Here is a 16,949-nt window from a genome sequence, read left to right as displayed (position 1 = left end):
CACAGAATGTAACTGGTGTTGACCAAACATCCCAATGCAGAACTAATTACATGCAAATTTGCTCAATTGGGAATATGCACAACAGCATCACTCCTTACTTGAAAACTTGGCAGGACTCTCTTGAACAAGAGACATGAGACTCGGTGAGTTTTTTTCTGGCTTAACAAGATTTATAATTTGAAAAAAACTGGAATATAATATCCAGCAGGGCCTTCTGAGTACAGACTACAAGGAGGCAAATCAGAATGGGCGACCTACCACTATGCAATTGCTAAAGCTGCCCTTAGTGTGCCTCTACGAGCAATTGGGCATTCAAATTTAATCCTACTCGACATGAAGGTGCTTTAATCTGGTCCTATGACATCGAGCATGAGCACTGAACTGACGAATGGTCAGAGCCCTGAGCTGACAAAAAAGGATATCTTGAGTTTAAACTGAGTGTCGTGAGTTGATAGGGCACATATGACTGCACAGAAAAACTTCATGAAATATTTAGCTCTGCACCTAGTTTGGCAAAAATTCTAGGTCTGAGAATGTTGACAAACATTTTCTCCAGTGGGGCGAGTGGGAAGTTCCCCCCGACCCTTAGTGTGTGGATCAGACCTAATTTTAAGGGATATCAGAAGTAGCTCAGTGTTATCTGCTTCCGTGGACCATTCTCTAACATGAAAGGTTGCATTGGGACAAAATCCCAATGGATACGTCATCTAATGACCACATAAAACAAATAATGTCTTGCTGTGTGTGCAGAGTTGATCGTGTACAGATCGTGGCCACGTCATCATGAAGGTCTATTTGCCGCTTCTGTTGCTGATGTGGCAGCTGATCCTGCCGTGTTACTCAAAAGTGGAAAAGGAACAGCGAAGTATGCATGATTTTGATTGTAATCCTGCACAAAGAAGGATTTCAGACACAGGTTTCCTTCCACATGCATGTTTATCAGCTCAAGTTACATCGTTCATAGCTGGAAAACTTAACACATTCGCCAATGCTAACTCGTTTAAGACTTAGCTTTGACGGCACCTTTGGCGCCATCTCGCTGCTGCGGCTGTTCCCGGTTGCTTTCATTTCGCTGCTATGGATTGATGGTGCCGTAGCATGCACTCTGACAAGTCACTGGCATCTTGTAGACTGGATGAGATAAAGGTTCTGTACCAGATGGGATATTAAGTTTGAGCTTGAGTTGCATGGATGATCCCGTTTTGCCAGTTTCCTGGCTATTTTACCATGGAGATCCATGGTGGGTGAGCACAGCAACATCACAAACTATAGACAAAAACCATAAATATTGCAGAGAACGAGTACAGGGTCCTTAAGGAATATAGCACCAAGAACAAACGAGGCATTTCACAATGTAGAATATATATATATATATCATCTATAAATGAGAACATATAAATAATATAAACATTATTACATTAATTCTGCCTTGAATAAGACTGGTTCTCTATCCAACAATACAAGGGTTCAGTTCCAGATGAGACATTTTTATATTGGACTAGCTGTACTACCCGGCTTCGCCCGGGACTTGTATCTACCACGGCCGGCCGCCTTTGTCTCCCCAGTGGCGATGTTAATACGCTACAGCAGTTACTCGTTTGAGGCAGAGTCGACCTAGGGGAGGTTCAAATAATCGTCACCGGTGGTGGCCGTGAGCGGGAATCGAACTGGGTTCGCCGGGTTGGTAGCGCAGCGTAGCGTTAAGCACTACACCCACCGCTCCTCACACACCACACACGCACAGACACACACACAGACACACACACAGACACACGCAGACACACACAGACAGAGACACACACACACACAGACAGCACGCTAACCACTACACTACCGCTCCCCACACAGCACACACGCACACACACAGACACACACACAGACACACACACACAGACACACACACACAGACACAGGCAGCACGCTAAGCACTACACTACCGTTCCCCCTACACAACACACGCGCGCGCGTCCATAGGTACACATACACGCGCTTGCTGCAGACACACACGACTTTCAGGGTGCGTACGGCAGTAAACGACTGAAATAATAAAGCGGCAATGCTGTGTAAGGAACGCCTTAGACCCGCATTACACATTTGTGTAATGCGAGCGTAAACACACAAACACACACAAACACATACACAATACACACACACATACATGCAGACACACAGACAGACACATAACACACATACATACACACACATACAAACACAGAAACACATACACACATACATAGACACACACATACATACACACAAACACATCCACAGACGTACATACACACATACATACAGGCACGCAGACATACACATAAACACATACAAAAAAACCCACATACATACACACACACATACACACAAACACATGCACACACATACATACACACATGCATACAGACACACAGACATACACATAAACACATACACACATACACATGACCCGGCTTCGCCCGGGACTTGCATCCACCACGCCCGGCCGCCTTTGTCTCCCCAGTGCCGATGTTAATACGCAACACCAGTTACTCGTTTGAGGCTGAGTCGACCTAGAGGAGGTTCAAATAATCGTCACCGGTGGTGGCCGTGAGCGGGAATCGAACTCGGTTCGCCGGGTTGGTAGCGCAGCGTAGCGTTAAGCACTACACCCACCGCTCCTCACACACCACACACGCACAGACACACACACAGACACACACACAGACACACGCAGACACACGCAGACAGACACAGACAGACACACACACAGACACACAGACAGCACGCTAAGCACTACACTATCGCTCCCCACACACCACACACGCACACACACAGACACACACACAGACACACACACACAGACACAGACAGCACGCTAAGCACTACACTACCGTTCCCCCTACACAACACACGCGCGCGCGTCCATAGGAACACATACACGCGCTTGCTGCAGACACACACGACTTTCAGGGTGCGCACGGCAGTAAACGACTGCAATAATAAAGCGGCAATGCTGCGCGAGGAACGCCTTAGACCTGCAACACATTTGTGTAATGCGAGCGTAAACACACAAACACATACAAACACATACATACACACACATACACACAAACACATACACACACATACACACACATACATACACACAGACATACACATACACACAAACACACACATACATACACACAAACACATACACAATACACACAGACATACATGCAGACACACAGAGACACATATAACACACATACATACACACACATACATACACAGAAACACATACACACACATACATACACACACACATACATACACACAAACACATACACACACGTACATACACACATACAGACACACAGACATAAACACATACAAAAAAACCGACATACATACACACACAGACATACACACAAACACATACACACACATACATACACACATGCATACAGACACACAGACATACACATAAACACATACACATGACCCGGCTTCGCCCGGGACTTGGATCCACCACGCCCGGCCGCCTTTGTCTCCCAAGTGCCGATGTTATACGCCACACCAGTTACTCGTTTGAGGCTGAGTCGACCTAGGGGAGGTTCAAATAATCGTCACCGGTGGTGGCCGTGAGCGGGAATGGAACTGGGTTCGCCGGGTTGGTAGCGCAGCGTAGCGTTAAGCACTACACCCACCGCTCCTCACACACCACACACGCACAGACACACACACAGACACACGCAGACACACACAGACAGACACAGACAGACACACACACACACAGACACACAGACAGCACGCTAAGCACTACACTACCGCTCCCCACACACCACACACGCACACACACAGACACACACACAGACACACACACAGACACAGACAGCACGCTAAGCACTACAGTACCGTTCCCCCTACACAACACACGCGCGCGCGTCCATAGGTACACATACACGCGCTTGCTGCAGACACACACGACTTTCAGGGTGCGTAAGGCAGTAAGCGACTGAAATAATAAAGCGGCAATGCTGTGCGAGGAACGCCTTAGGCCAGCAACACATTTGTGTAATGCGAGCGTAAACACACACACACATACATACACATACACACAAACACATACACACACATACACACACATACATACACACAGACATACACATACACACACATACACACACATACATACACACAGACATACACATACACACAAACACACACATACATGCACACAAACACATACACAATACACACACACATACATGCAGACACACAGACAGACACATACACACACATACATAGACACACACATACACACAAACACATGCACACACGTACATACACACATACATAGAGACACGCAGACATACACATAAAGACATACAAAAAAACCCACATACATACACACAAACATACACACAAACACATACATACATACACACATACATAGAGACACACAGACATACACATAAACACAAACACACATACACATGACCCGGACTTGGATCCACGATGCCCGGCCGCCTTTGTCTCCCCAGTGACGATGTTCACACACGACAGCAGTTACGCGTTTGAGGCTGAGTGGACCTAGGGGAGGGCCAGGTCCGTTTCAAATAATCGTCAGCGGTGGTGGGCGTGAGTTGGAATCGAACTGGGGTCGCTCAAGCAGCTTAATGACTGTTTGTACAAAGAACATATAAAGAATCGATTATAATAACCAGGCAAGAGTCCACATTATAGACTGCCAGTACACGCACTCAGCTTCATAAGCAGGCTAGAGTGTACATGATAGAGTGGCAGTACGCTCACCGAGCTTAATAAGCAGGCTACAGTGTACATGATAGACTGGCAGTACGCTCACCCAGCTTAATGAGTATTTGTACAGTGAACATTAAAGTAATCGATTGTTGGCGCGTTGGGTTTAAAAGTAATATTAATAGCACACATTGTGGTGGGGGTGTAGTGAAGAGTAGGAAAAACTTTGATAAATTTACCTCAGAGTGGCGTGGTGGGTGTCGAGGCCTAGTAGCGTGCAAAGCCTGCGGCCTCGCCTAAAATTATCGGCTTGGAAGAGGCAGGGTACGGGTGGCGTTCCTTCCCCCCCCCCTAGCGCTCCAACAATACTGTGTAATGGGTATTATTTAATTAAATACGGAGCTTATGAAAGTGGCGAAGGCGTGGCTAGCCGTTGGCAGGGGCAACCGCCGTCCAATGAAACTGCAGCCCTTGGCGAAGGCGTGGCTAGCCGTTGCCAGGTCCAATGAAAGCGGCGAAGGCGTGGCTAGCCGTTGCCAGGGGCAACCGCCGTCCAATGAAAGTGCGTATGGGCCAAAGTCCACACACACACACACACAGACAGACAGACAGACATGAACGATTTTATATATATAGATATGGCAATTATTTTTTTTACTGGATCAACGAGGATTCAATCCCAGATGAAACATTAGTTCTATATTTCATAAGACTATGGTTCTCTACCGAATTGAGACAGTTGTTAAGTATCGGATAAGACCAGATGAGACATTAGTTCTATATTTCATACGACTATGGTTCTCTACCGAATTGAGACAGTTAAGTATCGGATAAGACCAGATGAGACATTGCCAGATGAGACACCCCGTGCCATATTCATCACAGTCTACAACTTCACTTCCCCACTACGAAAAACAAACACATCGACATATTGTGGCTGTCTCAATGCGGATACACATGTGTACATAATTTGCATGCAAGGATGTTTGCTTAGTGAAAACATGGTTTTGGTTGATAGCCATCATGATACAATCTAGTCGAGCTCACTTAATCTATCAAGGACTATCCCTGTATGTATATATGTTGAACTTATTTCGCACCGTATGTAGACAACCATGCTAATCAGAGGTGTAGGTGAAGGACAATAAACTAAACACAAAAAGCAGTGGTAAAGAAATTCGTTTTCAAAAAGAAATACAATTTTCAAATATCCTTATGCTGGTATCTCATCATTGTTAATTAAGACAACTTTGGATACATTTATATCTGTATTAAACAGACATGCATGCCTTGAAGTTCTATAGGTCAAACAAACTGCATTATATTCAGTGTTGGTTTCACAAAGGTATGAAAATTAGAACAGTATCACATTTTTGCCCTATTTATATAAGGTGTTCGTGAAGGTATAATTCATTTTTGTTGCATTACAATTGAGCTGTGTGCTTAAAAGGTTGGTGACGTATTACATGCTTACAATTGTAAACCATATATATCGAGTGATCATCAACAGCACATAGCAGAAGCATTCAAAGCATCGTGCTTGAGATGCTGACCAATACCACGATGCAATGTGCGTTGCCATCTTCAAAGTAAATATTCCCCATGGTAAACATTAACTATGAAGATGGATAATAATATCCTTTAAGTCAAAATGACATATAGATGCCAACTGTATGTTTCACCCAACTATCTCACATACCATGTCGTTTCCTTGTGTGTCTGTGTGTTTCGTGTTTGTTTGCACGTGTGTTTAGATTTCACTGATACAATGGTGAATGAAACATGCAAGTTTTCCCTGGAGGAAATTCATGGTATGAGCTCAAGTTACACAATAGGCACCAGGTTCTGAACGCACCAATCCATTCTGCATATCATTGCATTTGCTTCCCTTCATAGCCCTCCTCTATCTCCCAGCTCTCTCATACTTCCCTTCTCTTCTGTCTTGGGACCGACAGACGTGCTAACCCAAAGGATTGTTATAAGTATTACAGAACAATCCGAAAATCCACTATTCAGTGAAATTTGTGGATTACTGCTCCAGAAATTCGAGGGACACAGTGGCGGATATAAAAAAACACGCTTTGAGGAGCTACAAACCGCGATCCTTAGAAGTGAGAGGGATTGGAGCTGCAGGGAAATACAAAGGTTTTTATCCTATTTAGCAATCTACATTATTTAAATTTGCATCTGCACAGACTAGCTGTGTTGACCTGAATTTTCATAGGTAAGATTTTGTTTGCATTTTTTAGATTCGGATAACAAGGCAAAACAATGCATATCAGTCTTTAACGTAGACCCATATGACACACAGACCCAAATTGGGTAAAATTCGCATCTTAATCTGCGAATTTTCACAGAATACACTTAGCCGGTAGCAGTGGCGGCTCCTGCAAAATTTCTCAGGGGGGGCAAATGTCTGGATGATTGATAAGGATAAGGTCCACCCATGCAATGGATAAATTAACAGCTTAAGCATGTAAAGGCAACTTCACTTCTTTAATATTAATGAAAATAAAGTGACTCTTACAATACATCTTGTTTGTTTCTATACTCACTATTAATACAATCCACTCAGGTTTCTTTTATTAAAGATTCCACTAGGTGGCGACAAATTATATTGTTGGATGAAACGTGCTTACGTATGATGACGTAAGCACGTTAGGGCGAGCCCTCCCGGAAGCCATAGAGAATGCATTGCAGCGCCCCCCGGTCGAAAAAAAACATCTTTGAATGTAAGTCTATGGGGCCACTCGGGGCGATTCTCAGCCGGAGTGAAATCGCCCAAAAAGAGGCGGTACTCCACAGGACGTGACATGACGCTGTTTGGACTATATCCAGAGGCACAGTGACGACTAGCGTGACTCTGTGGTTGAATGACATTGGTGGTGCGTCGCCCAATCGCCCTAATGAAGAAACCGCCCCTGGCCGGTAGTCATGTGCCTGCAATTCCTCTGTAGTCCGCAAAAACGTTGCGGATAGGAACCGCTTGTCTCTTTCTTACCATTCTTACCTTTGTAGTGGGTTCACAGGCGACAGAGACGGTGTAGTCGAGGCACACTATTTATTACAACTTGCATTCAACACAGGGCAACATATACAACACTTGAAGGGGTAACGGCCCCTTCACCCGTACTGGACTGGGATCCACCCCTAGTGCTATTTCCCAACTGGTCTGCTCCCAGGTCCTCCGCTAAGGGTGCTACCTTTCACGCGACGGTCAATGGCATAATGCATGGGCATAATGACTTTAAACTCCTCGCCAAACTTCCTACGCATTTCACAAGTAGTACTAATCGCATATCTGCATTTCCCATAAATATGCTAAATTCCTCTTGATATGCACTCCGCAGGGAATGGATTATTTGCTCCGCTGCAAGCTTCCTTTCACCACTCTCCCATTGATATATTTCGTTGCTTCCTCTTAGTACTTTTCACGCGACGATCAATGGTATATTGTATAGCATATTGTATAATAATAAATAGTATTAAAGTGTAATGTTTAATACAATGTATAAGGTAATATATAGTATCGTAATTTTATAGTGAATATATAGCAGTGTGGTATACAGTTGGTGGGTAGAATAAAACATAGTGTAATATTACAATGTATAGTCTATAAGCATATTAGTTGCTGCGGCGCCATATTATTAACATTCCTTCCCTTTATTAATTCTAACCTTACTCCTTCCCTTTGATACTGCTAATCCTGCATAATGCATGGGCATATTGACTTTAAACCCCTCGCCAAACCTCCTACGAATTTCACAAGTAGTACTAATCGCATATCTGCATTTTCCATAAATATGCTAAATTCCTCTTGATGTGCAAATTATTTTGTCAAGACACTCTTCGCCCCTCCATCCCAGCATAAATAGTTGCTCCAAGCCTGGGGCGTGACATTCAGACTGTCTACTTGACGGACCTGTTCTCCACCTGAGGACGGCTGCTGCGTTGTGGCCGAAACGTCGTGAGAATTATTTTATTATGTTTTTTTATTATTATTTTATTATTTTCCTTCTACGTGACTTTACCGAAAGAACCAAAAAAATGGAGATTAATCCACTTTACTGCCATACCCTGGGAAGCCAGGAGATGGTCAACTCAATACCCAATGATAGGGAATTGTGTGTGATCCACTAACCCTCACCTCAAAGTGTTGGGTGTACAGGATTGTGCCACTGTAGTCTTGTGCAAATATGGTAATCAATTGGAGAAGCCATGTGGATTCTAACCGCTAGGCAGTACTGTGCAACCAATATAGTTTTTTTGGAAAAACCATGATTCATTATTCCCGTGTGGATTTTTTTACAGCGGCTCATTGCATGCATTCATATATCTGTAATAAAGGACTCTGCAGGCGATGTAAGTCTCCGTTCGTCCTTTATTTAGGTTCTTCACCTCCGCACCCCGCTGGCCTCCTCCTCGGACCAGCGTCGTCTCTTTGCGCGCCCCACGGACTCTCTTCCTCCTCAGCTCCTCCACTCGTCCTTCCACCCCGCTGGTCCTGACAAGGGACCAGCGTCTCCTCTCGCGTGCCACGCACACTCTGCTGGCCACCCTGCTGGCCCCGTGTGCCCCGCACACTCTGCTAGCTACCCCACTAGCCCCATCAGCCACGCGGCTGATGGTGCGGCGGCCACCCAACGTGGTCCCGCCTCTTCACTCCATCGACTGGCCCAGATCTCTTCCGGGCTCCCTCCTATAACCCCTCTCTCACGTCACCTTGACTCCTCCCTTTCGGATCATCAGATCCGCTCTTCTCTTACTGCCCTGCTGGCTCCACCTCCAATACCCGGGTCGTGTGATTGGGCTAGAGTCCAGCAGCAACCTCATTCACGCTCGCATTACATATCTATAATTTTCATTTTAAACTATTGTAATTAAAAATCTTGCAATTTTAGGTTGTTATTTGTAATGAATTATAGCTACCATGTAATATAATTATTTAATCACTTCACACAAAAAACGACTGCAAAGTTGGGCTCAAGATAAAATATGTGCAGAGCAGAAGTGATACACAACAAGTTTGAAAATTTGTTGGCATTAAATGAAAGGTCCGAAAGAAGTTCTACATTCATGCCTAAGGCAATTACTGAAGGTGGATCAGAATCGAAATGATTCATCAAAGAGGTGAACAAGAGCAGAGGATTACCACTGTGGAGATGAGGTAATGGAATCAGGTCGTGTGCAGGAGAAAAGCAGATTCTGGCATCAGGGGGCCGTGGTGTAGAGAGGCCTTCATCCAGCAATGGATTGACAATATCTGTTACACAACTGTTGTATTATTTTCATTGCTACAAAATTACCTATGCTTTCTTAAATAGTATTTAATCAAATATATCTGTTATTGGCTATTAAGATAGTTAAAAGTTTGTTTTTAGTAATTATAATGATTAGTCTTCTTGTTTCTTTCGGTAAAGTCACGTAGAAGGGAAGTAATAAAATAATAAAAATAAAACATAATAAAACAATTCTCACGACGTTTCGGCTACAACGCAAGCAGCCGTCTTCAGGTGAAGAATGAGACACTACCAAACTAGGAGCTTATATATAAGCTGCATTGGGGGTTGAAGAGCGCCTTAACAAAAAGAATGTGCATGTGAAGAGGAATTTAGCATATTCATGGAAAATGCGTAGGCGTTGGGCGGGGGGGTGTCAAAGTCATATTATGCCCATGCATTATGCAGGATCAGCAGCAACCAAGGGGGGTGCAGGGATTAGCAGTAACAAAGGAAAGGAATGTTAATGATATGTAGCTGCAGTTACTCAACAACCACGTAGAAAACTAAAGTATAAACTACATAAAAAACTAAAGTATAAACTGCATCGCACCATCAGTATACTTACTATACTCTATAATAAGCTGAGTTACTAACAGCAAGTAATACATTACAATTCTACCTCGTAAAAATTCTATAATATGCTTCCATCTAAACCTTATTCTCTTATATCACACGAGCATATACCGTACTATATACTGCCATAGATAAACCCAACATTAAATTATATACTGTATTGCTGTAAACCAACCTATATCTTATACATTTAATATAACACTATGTATTATTCTACACACCCTAATGTGTATCGAAATGGTTTATTACGTCCTTCCAATGATTGCTGAGCCAGAATCCATCTTCTCGGTTAAAATTGTCTCTGTGTTTGTATATGTGGATCGCCTCATGAACGAATCTCTCATGATAGCCAGATGGCTTGCAGAGAACCTCTGTCTTGGAGAAGTCGATATCATGTGAGCCCACTGAGTTGTAACAGTGATCTGCCACGGCTGAGGTGTTTGTCGTGGCAGATCACTGTTACAACTCAGTGGGCTCACATGATATCGACTTCTCCAAGACAGAGGTTCTCTGCAAGCCATCTGGCTATCATGAGAGATTCGTTCATGAGGCGATCCACATATACAAACACAGAGACAATTTTAACCGAGAAGATGGATTCTGGCTCAGCAATCATTGGAAGGACGTAATAAACCATTTCGATACACATTAGGGTGTGTAGAATAATACATAGTGTTATATTAAATGTATAAGATTAAGGTTGGTTTACAGCAATACAGTATATAATTTAATGTTGGGTTTATCTATGGCAGTATATAGTACGGTATATGCTCGTGTGATATAAGAGAATAAGGTTTAGATGGAAGCATATTATAGAATTTTTACGAGGTAGAATTGTAATGTATTACTTGCTGTTAGTAACTCAGCTTATTATAGAGTATAGTAAGTATACTGATGGTGCGATGCAGTTTATACTTTAGTTTTTTATGTAGTTTATACTTTAGTTTTCTACGTGGTTGTTGAGTAACTGCAGCTACATATCATTAACATTCCTTTCCTTTGTTACTGCTAATCCCTGCACCCCCCTTGGTTGCTGCTGATCCTGCATAATGCATGGGCATAATATGACTTTGACACCCCCCCGCCCAACGCCTACGCATTTTCCATGAATATGCTAAATTCCTCTTCACATGCACATTCTTTTTGTTAAGGCGCTCTTCAACCCCCAATGCAGCTTATATATAAGCTCCTAGTTTGGTAGTGTCTCATTCTTCACCTGAAGACGGCTGCTTGCGTTGTAGCCGAAACGTCGTGAGAATTGTTTTATTATGTTTTATTTTTATTATTTTATTACTTCCCTTCTACGTGACTTTACCGAAAGAAACAAGAAGATGAATCCCTGCAGTCACGAAAGCTTTAAATCGAAATTTATAATGATTAGCTTTTTATTTGTGGTATGTCTGGGTTATTAATGTTTATTTACTAAATTATTAAATACACTAATGTTGATTATAACAAAATTGCGTTCCAATCCTGTTCAACACACATTTTCTAGCAGATTTGCTTCTGCTGCTGGAATGTTTTTCTTAATGATATATATCTGACGCTGCCATGGCTTAATGGTTTAGTACGCTGAACTTGCAATCCAGAGCTTGGGAGCTACTTGGTTCGATCGTCCAGCGTGGCAGTTGAATGAAGGGCGAGTTTCTTAAATCCCTCCTCCTCTGTCGACCAACACCGTTGGTTGGCAGATTGTCAATCTGCAAATTTCGTGTTGTGGGATAAAGTGTGGGTACTCCCACCTATTCCAACACGTCTGTCTAGCATGGACGAGTAGGCCAATATATCCTCTAGTCAGTCTAGTGGATGCCCTCCCACCAGAAGAAGAGTGAGCAAGATGCCTATAGCCACCAGTACAATTAGTTGATTGGCAGATTGCGTGTTGTGGGGTAAAGTGTGGGTGCTTCCACCTATTCCAAGATATCTGGCCAGCATGGAAGAGTAGGCATGATATCCTGTAGTCGGAGGACCTTCTGCCAAAAGTGTAATAAGTCATATCAGATCTGCATCTTTAACCCTTGACCTTTACCGTTTTTTTATTTACCAGTCTTAAGTCACCTTGAGGGTGCAATTGTGAATTTCTCACCAGATTGCAAGTACACTGGCTGCCTCAAGGTGACAACGGAATGTGCCGACAAAGGAAATGCGACTGGTAACTTTGAATCGTACACATGAGGATCCAGATTGAGACGATGCATACGTGCATACATTCACACATTTTAAACAAAGGCATTCCTTTCAACTCTTTGATGCGTGTTCGAGTTGTACCAGGTGTTTAGCATAATCACCGTTTGTTGCGGAGGGTTTGCAGATCGAGTCGCACGGCTACCCTGGTGAATACCGCTGCTAATATTAAACATGTATGTCGTCGGCTTCACAGTAGATGTTAAATATCCCATGCCGCCATTCCAAACAGGGTAGTGGCTGGGCCATATGTGCTGCCATTACAACCCAAATTTGACAAGATTAAACAAACTCCAGACTGTTTTCCTATAACGTGGTAGTTGCGTTCCTGAAGATCACCACGTTCTGAAAAAAATCGCGTTATAATAAATAATATATAATAATGGAATGAAAGCACAGTCTGGGATAACACGTGAGTTTCATATGCAGGCTGAACAAATACTGAGGCGAGTGGGTAGCATCTAGAAGCATCCCGGCTTGTGTGATGCTCCACCGAGGCAGCCGTACAACCGCTTATTCCTACTAGCGACATAGTAGTGTAAGTTCTGTGATGTAATTGCGTTATATCCAATTCGCATCCGCGTTATGAAAAGTGTTCCCTCAGATTCATCGCATTATATCCAATTCCCGTTATGAAAACACATTAAAGGAGAACAGGCTGTACAGTCGAGTAGTCGACCCTTCTGCATCACGACTTTCCCCATCGCGATTTCGATATATCGCGGGGTCGGCATAAGAAATTAAATGTGATTTTTTTGGGGAGTTTTTGGGAGTTTTGCGATTGCCGCAGATGACAAGCAAAAAGTTTAGTAACTCATAAATGCATATAATATATGTACAGTACTATATAATATTAATGTATTGTATCTTTTAATACCATAAATATACACAATCGTTTTAAAGTTACATTTTGTAAAAAGTTAAAGTTTGCGAAAAGAACGCGAAAGCCAGAAGACGACATGCAAAGGCTCACAGCACCCCCCCCGAACCCCCCGGCTGGAGGTGCTCGCTTCGCTCGCCAACGGGACCTAAACAATGTACGCGTTTTTTTCAGATCGCAGGGGGCCTGCGCTCCTAACCCTCGCGATGTGGAAGGGTCGACTGTACTTGCAAATTGCAAAAATCTGTGAAATGTAGCAACATCGTCCCCTACTGATAAACTACTGCAGGCTTTGTGAAGCATAGCACCTTTGTGATAGCCTTGAGCTATAAGCACATTGTGAATTGCAAACGTACATTACTGGCGATATCATGTGTTGTCTAAACTTTCACTCCATGTGCTGGGGATTTTCTTTAGGCACCCAATGCAGTTTTTTGAACAACACCATACCGTGCGCCACCACACAATCTTCCACCACACCAGGCACTAACCACCTGCACCTCCACTCCCTGTAGCACCACACTCTCCTCCCACAACCTGTGCCACCTGTGGCACCACGCCCTGCACCACCACCCCCTATGCCACCACAGTTTAAATGTCCTCATCGTTGTCAAAAGCTTGACACAGAGCCGATGAGTTTACGATGCTTGCGTTTACGCCGGGCCTTCTGATGCGTTTGTGCGTGGGGGTTTACGTTGTCGTTATGATGGTGCGTTTCTGCCCTCTCCGTGTGACCAGTCTGCCAGTTCAAAGAGTGCATCAGCGTGAAGACAAAATGCGAGAAGCCGCTCAACAAGTACCTGACACCGGAGGAAAGTAAGCGTGAGCCGCATGCCCCAGCACCGCACGTCCCGGCACCGCATGCATCTCATATTTGAGTGGGAATGAAGGAAACTTGAAGGAAGAAGACACAACTTCAAAAACAAACCAGTGCGCTTTTACTTGCATTTGTTTGCATTTTGACCGCAAGTATTGTGGTTAATGCTGACATGATTCCTCGTAAAAAGGTTTCAGTTTTGTTGAGGAAAAAAGGGGGAAACCCTATTTTTACATTTTCGTACTGGCAAAGGAAGCCTCATGATGCTCTTTTACTGTTAGGCCTACCCTTAATAATTATAATTATGCAATTTGTAACACGCACAATATTTTACGGGCCTGAATGACTGTGCCTCCAAGATCAATATCACTCAAAAGCCAGGCCTTTGAAGTGTCCATTAAAAGTAGATAACACTGATGCACACCAGCAGAGGAATTTAAATGTATTTTCAAAATTGACATTTTCAGTGTCTTTTCAAATCCCATCTCATTGCCTTATCGTACAGAAATTCAGCGAATTCTGCTGTAAAATTCCCCGGCGCAGGGATAGGGTCAACTTCCATTCAATCCCACACTGCACTGTGTCGCGACGTTCTAGCCACACAGCCTCCTGCAAATTGCAAACAAAAGTTGTAACGTAGGTGTTTTAAAGGTAGGGGTATGATGATGCATCACTTCTTCAATTAATATCAATGTTTTAAGCAAACGATACACATGGAATCGCATTTGAAAGAAATTATTTTTTATCAATGTACGTTATATAAAATTGGTTAATGTGACCCCTCCAGCCACTAGAGGTCGCTACTTCCACCATCATTTTAATGGTATTCAATTTTTCAATCAAACTGTCGAATTGAATTGAAAAGATTAATTAAATCGCGGTGGAAAGGGGGGAGGAGCCATTGCACTGCTTGATGAGGGCCTCCACACATAATGTGGGTCTTCGGGTTATATCACAAAATTGAAGGCGATTTCAGAGGTGGCTCTATGATATTCACTTCCATGGGCCGTTCTCTACGATGAAAGGCCACGATAGGTTTGAATGGAATTCCCTCCTCTCGTGACACGCTACGCCAATATCACAATCGGGATTAACATTGGCTAAAAATATAAATAAATGATATTGTAAACAAAAAGCCTAAATGGCAGGTGTAGACCAAGTGAGCCACTTGATGTGTGATACTTATGTTATCCTGTGATTGCTAATCACTTTGCACTGCCTCACAACTGGGCCATCATCCATTTGTAATTCCTGTATGCACTTCAAATCCGACAAATGTTTAGTTGTTTATGTACTAACAATAACTGTGTTCCTTCACACTTCTGCGTGGCAACGGCAGTCTGCGAGGGGAACAAGTTTGATGAAGTGGACTTGCACTGCCTAATTAACTCACGCCAAAGCTATGACGAGCTCACAGGTAACAACAACTCGCTGCGATCCCTCCTCTGTTGCCATCAATACCTTCACTTGTCGCCGCCACTAACGCCGGTCATCATCACCGGCCATACTTGCGGGCAAGCTATCATTGACACGATCATAAAGGTAGAGGTGTAGCCTCACAATTGGTCGCTCGTGCCGCTGCTGGCAGAAGGGTCTCCGCATGAGGGAGCTCCAGAGAGCCTCTCTACTGCAGTGCAATTTGACCTCGTCGACACTGGCCAGACGTCTTGTACGTGAGAGGCAGGAGTGCCCACACTTCACCCCACCACACTAGACCTGCCGATTTACTGTGCTGTGCCCATTTATATTGTTGGGTGGACAGAGGTGGTGGTGAGTGGAGATTATATAAACTTGGCCATGGTTTTAACTTTCATACCCACCGTGTTCATCATTGTCATCAACGGAGGCCTACAACCATGACTACAACCATCACTCGAGTTGGCAATCTGACGGTCATCATTACTCTGAGGAACATGTATCCTGATCCAGCAGTCTACTGCTGGATGAGGGTATTACCACGGCCGTACGGGTCATGAGGGTTAATTTACCATACTTCACCACACTGGCCAGTGCATGGTAGCATGGGAGAGCAACGTGCGTGGGCGCACTGACATACAATTCAACAATTAATTTTGCTGCATTGTCTTCCGCCGCCCAGCACATGGACCCACAATGGTCTATAACACCTGTTGTAAGCGTCTTGCTCTCCCATCCAAGCAACCATCCAGGTTCAACTCTGTTTACCTTCCGAGTTCTCATGGGATTGGTTATTACTTACATAGCCATCATTACGGTGTCCCTTGAATGAGCAATATTAGCTTAGTCAATCGTAATGATTTCACAATATATGTAAAGACTATAAACTTTTTTCTTACCCGTGCCACACCACTGGAAGTGGAGTAGAGTCACGGACATGTCTGGAAAAAATAAACTGGAACAGGAAAGGGCAGAGAGCAGAGAACGAATTGGAAATAAGAGGAAGAAGAATAATGGGACCATATGTCAGAAAAGATGAGGACAGGAAGGATGTGACTACATAAGGGCCTCGATGTTGTAT

General features: G+C 43.7%; 1 long non-coding RNA gene across 1 annotated transcript in view; it reads right to left on the bottom strand.

Moving 5' to 3' along the window:
- LOC133359104 (uncharacterized) overlaps positions 1-16,949 on the bottom strand; it is a 50,343-nt gene that overhangs the window by 21,368 nt on the left and 12,026 nt on the right. The gene's annotated exons all lie outside the window — the stretch shown is intronic.

The sequence above is a fragment of the Lethenteron reissneri genome, chromosome 64 (assembly GCF_015708825.2).
Source record: "Lethenteron reissneri isolate LAM-NWPU_2019-01 chromosome 64, ASM1570882v1, whole genome shotgun sequence".
NCBI classification, from domain to species: domain Eukaryota; kingdom Metazoa; phylum Chordata; class Hyperoartia; order Petromyzontiformes; family Petromyzontidae; genus Lethenteron; species Lethenteron reissneri.
This window is presented reverse-complemented; position numbering and strand designations above follow the sequence as displayed.